The sequence below is a fragment of the Colobus angolensis genome, unplaced genomic scaffold, assembly GCF_000951035.1.
Source record: "Colobus angolensis palliatus isolate OR3802 unplaced genomic scaffold, Cang.pa_1.0 Scaffold79, whole genome shotgun sequence".
Taxonomy (NCBI): domain Eukaryota; kingdom Metazoa; phylum Chordata; class Mammalia; order Primates; family Cercopithecidae; genus Colobus; species Colobus angolensis.
The window spans coordinates 1,565,561-1,570,407 of record NW_012121709.1 but is presented as its reverse complement, the minus strand read 5'-3'; the positions used below and the strand labels follow the sequence as shown (position 1 = coordinate 1,570,407).

General features: G+C 50.9%; 1 protein-coding gene across 3 annotated transcripts in view; it reads right to left on the bottom strand.

Moving 5' to 3' along the window:
• Positions 1-2,485, bottom strand: part of SDSL (serine dehydratase-like) — a 35,659-nt gene extending 33,174 nt beyond the window's left edge. For 2 of the 3 annotated variants that reach the window (XM_011928694.1, XM_011928692.1), the window contains exon 1: positions 2,250-2,485. The gene's annotated coding sequence lies outside the window, so the exon portion shown is untranslated. Of the gene's footprint in view, positions 1-1,851 lie in introns of all 3 variants that reach the window. The other variant, XM_011928693.1, reaches the window with a different exon arrangement.
• Between the last annotated feature and the right edge of the window lie 2,362 nt (positions 2,486-4,847).

The following is a 4,847-nucleotide window of genomic DNA, read 5'->3' as shown; positions in this document are numbered from 1 at the left end:
AAAAAAAAAAAAAAAAGAGAGAGAGAGAGAATAACATCTGTCATTTGTTGAGTCCGTACTATGTGCCAGTCATTGGCTGAGTCTTCTGGAGACGTTATCTCACTGATACCTTGTGTCATGCTTTGAGCATGGTGACCTGCTCACCCTTACTTTAGCATGTTTACAGGGCACCTAAAAGGTGCAGGCCCTGACCTAGCAACTGGGGATGCCACGGTGGACAAGACAGACATCAACCTTGGAGCTGACTTATAGTCTAATGAGGAGATGGGCGCTGAACAAATAACTGCATAGACAAACAAAACAATCAGAAATGTTGAAAACTGCTAAGAGGGAAACAGGCATATAGTGAGTCCTAAAGAGAAGAACAAGGGGACCTACTTTGGGTATGGAGGTCAGGAAAGACCTCTTAGAGGAAGTGACCATTAAAACTAAGAACTGAGACAGGGCGCAGTGGCTCACGCCTATAATCCCAGAACTTTGGGAGGGCGAGGCGGGCGGATCACCTGAGGTCGGGAGTTCAAGACCAGCCTGGCCAACATGGAGAAACCCCGTCTCTACTAAAAATACAAAATTAGCTGGGCATGGTGGCGCATGCCTGTAATCTCAGCTACTTGGGAGGCTGAGGCAGGAGAATCGCTTGAACCTGGGAGGCAGAGGTTACTGTGAGCCGAGATCACGCCATTGCACTCCAGCCTGGACAGTAAGAGGAAAACTCCGTCTCAAAAAAAAATAATAAAAAATAAGACCCAAAAAATGACAACAAACCAACCACACAACAAACTGCAAGAAGAGCGTGTACATGGCAGGACTATTGTGAGGATTCAATGAGCCTGCATGGTAAGGGCACCCACGCTGGGTGTCTGTCCACTTGGAAATGGGTCTCTTCCTTTCTGGTGAAATCCCCAGATTTTGCCCCTGGGGATCCTGGGATTGTCAGGATGAGCGCCCCCTACTCCATAATCCTTCCTCTTTCTTGTTTTTTTTTTGGTGTGTTTTTTAGAGACAGGGTCTCACTGTGCTGCCTGGGCTGGAGTGCAGTGGCGCGATCATGGCTCACTGTAACCTTGAAGTCCCGGGCTCAAGCAATCCTCCCACCTCAGCCTCCTGAGTAGCTGGAACTGTAGACATGCACCACTGCACCTGGCTGATATGTTAATTTTTATAGAGATGCAGTTTTGCTGAGTTGTCCAGGCTGGTCTTGAACTCCTGGCCTCGGGTCAATCTCTTGTCTCTGTCTCCCAAACACTGGGATAACAGGTGTGACCCACCTGTTGGCTCACAACAGGTGTGCCATTAACTCACCATTGATTCCATTTTATAGACAGTGAACCTGAGGCCCAGAGAGATTAAGTAACTTTTCCAAGGTCACATAGTTAGAAACAGCATAACCAGAATTCACACCAGGCAGTGTCTTTGGCATCTGCCATTAACCGCGATGCTATACTTTCTCTAATATAGTAGTGTTATCATTGCTATTATGAAAGCTGCAGGCATTTAATATTTATTGCCAATTGTCCTTTGGAACCGAATGCTCCTGGCTCAGTTTCCAGGCTTCCCCAGCCCTCTTGGTTATACTGACTCACAAGAGGACAGCAGGAATCAGTTAAATGAAAAAGCCCCAAGTTGCCAACAGCCTTATCAACCCCAGACTCCATCAGGCACCTGAGGTCTGAGAGTGAGCTGTCTTGGCCAGGGGACACAGAGCTCTTGTCCAGTATGGCAGCCACCAGGGATGAAATGGGGGACCTGGGTCCTCCCTGCTGTGGAACAACCCAGGGGAAAGCACGGGGCTTAGGCTCAAGTCCCAGTCATGCCAACCTTGGCTAAGTCCCTTTTGTCACTGGGCCTTACCTGTCACGTCTATGAGTTGAGGTAAGGACCACCAATGCTGTCCACCTCCCTTGTCCCCGAAGTCTTTCCCCAGAGGCCACCTTGGTGGCACTCCACAGCCAAATCCCTGGTGCCAGGGCTGGGACACCTCGGGCTGGCCCCTCGGCTGGCAGAATGCCCAGCCCCGCCCCTCTGGCAGGCAGAACCTGCTCTCACCCCTCAGGGTCCCCAGCACAACACTTTCTTCAGTAGGGCACCCTGAATTCAATCGACATTCCCAGGAGGGCCTAGACCATGCTCAGCCCCTCTCACTCCCACCTGCTCAGCTTGGCTTTGCCCAAAGCCTCCCAAACTCCTGCAGCCTCTCATTCACACACACACTGAGCTCCAGGGGCCCTAGCTGGCCCCAGACCCCTTACCTCCCTGCCCCACTATCTCAGACCAGCGTGGCCCCAGCTCCTGCCCTCCAGCCTGCCCGGGAACCAGCTCGGTCCAGGAACCAGCTCTGTCCAGCTTCAGGCAGCTTCCGGCAACCTAGGCCCCTCCTCCTTTGTTAAAGAGAAAGCTCCAAACCCTACACCTCCAGGTGAAGATGGAGGAGGAGAGGGGATGAGAGCAACCCTCACTGCTTTGCTGGGCACTGCCTATGACTGATTCATGTGCCACCCTTTCTTATTTGACAGATGAGCAAACTGAAATTCAGAAAAGGGAACTTCTTTGGCCAAAACTTCCAAGCCAGCAAGGGGCAGAGACAGCCTTTACCCCTGGCCCTGGGCCATCTCTTCCGGGATGTAGGCATCTCCATATTTTCTCATTTTAGGTCTAGTGATTGTCTCGGATGGCATCCACTTCCCCTGAGCCACTGTTGGGGTCAGCTTAGGTCTGAGATGGGAAAACAAGGACAAGGAAACTTTTTTTTTTTTGGAGATGGAGTTTCACTCTTGTCACCCAGGCTAGAGTGCAGTGGTACAATCTCGGCTCACTGCAAACTCCGCCTGCCAGATTCAAGTGATTCTCCCACCTCAGCCTAGCCAGGATTACAGGCACTGCCACCACGCCCAGCTAATTTTTGTATTTTTAGTAGAGACGGGGTTTCACCATGCTGGCCAGGCTGGTCTTGAACTCCTGACCTCAGGTGATCTGCTTGCCTCTGCCTCCCAAAGTGCTGGGATTACAGGCATGAGCCATGCACCCAGCCAAGGAAACAATTATTATTTGTCACATGGGAAAGGTATATTTTTGTCTGAAGCACCTCTCCGTCTCAAATATTTTACACACGACATGAGAACCCAAGCAATTATTTGCTACTCAAATGAATGACTGATCATTCATTCATTCAATAAATATTTATTGGACACCTACTATGTGCCAATCCCTGGACCTTTGGCCTCAAACAAAATAGCATGTCCCCTGCCTTCACAAAGCCCTCGGGGACGTTAGAGAGCAATTATTAGTGCCACCAGATGTTGGCAGCGGGCGGGGTGGGGTAGAGTTGTGGGACCCAGAGCAGGCACCCCGCCTGGCCCGGGGGGGCTGGGAAGGCTTCCTGGAGGAGGGGAAGTCTGAGTGGAGCCAGGAGTCAGGCACAGGGAGTGCAAAGGTCTGGAAATGAAAAACATGGAGTGTTCCAGGGTCGGGGAGGGATCCAGTGGGCCTGAGAGGGAGAAGGCAGGGGTGGGGAAGCAAGTGGGGTTGGGGCTGCAGACATGGGCAGAGATCAGAGTCCACAGGGACGCCTGTACCAATCCAGAGTTTGGACCTTACCCAGGGGCACTAGGGAGCCACAGAAGGCTTTAGGTGGGGGGCATGACATGGTCAAATTCATGTCTTGTCTCTGCACCATCTCACTGGGTGAATCTGAGCAGGTGATGCCCATCTCTGGGCCTCAGTTTCCCCATGTGGAAAGTGGGTCCAGGAAGACCTGGCAGCACAGATGTTGTGTGTCCTTCTTGGGCTGTTTCTGATCTTCCCAGGTTTGATGATTAACTCCCAGCCACTTGGGGTTAGATGGAGCTGCTTGACCGTGATCCTTAATGTGGACTCTGGCAAGTTAATACCCATCCTCGCTTTAGACACACACCCATCCTTGTCGCGTGCCTTGTCCTGGACTGGGCACTGGGGACACAGAGGTGATACAATCCAGTTTGTGCCTTGCAGTGGCCCCCAGCATGGAGGGGAGAGGAAGACACTCAATTCGGTGGCAACTCTAACACCTCCTAAGATGACAGACGGCAGAAAGTCCCCATAGGGTAGCAGGGGGTGGGGCAAGATCAGGTAGAGTAGGTAGAGACTCAGCACACAGCTCAGGCTTTGACAAGAAGCAGACTAGCTGCATTTAATGCATGTCCACTGTATACCAGCACATGCGTGCTGTCCAGTATATCCCACACTATTTGTTTGTTTATTTGTTTGTTTTACAAACGAGGTCTTACTGCACTGCCCAGGCTGATCTTGAACTCCTGACCTCAAGCAGTCCTCCTACCTTGGCCTCCCAAAATGCTGGGATTACAGGCAACAGCCACTGCGCCCAGCCCCCAAAGGTTTTTTAATAGTTGGTGATTTATTTCTGTGTGCATTAGGAATGATATGTGTATGTATGTAGGTATATATATATATGTGTGTGTATGTATACATATATGTGTGTATGTATATGTAAAATATCAGACCCATAGTTTCATGGGTATGATGGCTTAGGTATTAAAGTTTAAAAATGGAGCCTCCTTTAAAAATACATTAATTGGCCAGGCGCGGTGGCTCAGGCCTGTAATCTCAGCACTTTGAGATGCCAAGGCGGGTGGATCACCTGAGGTCACGAGTTCAAGACCAGCATGGCCAACGTGGTGAAACCCCATTTCTACTAAAAAGACGAAAAGTCAGCTGGACGTGGTGGCGGGCACCTGTAATCCGAGCTACTCAGGAGGCTGAGGCAGGAGAATCACTTGAACCGGGCAGGTGGAGTTTGCAGTGAGCCGAGGTCGTGCCGTTGCACTCCAGCCTGGGCAACAAGAGTGAAACTC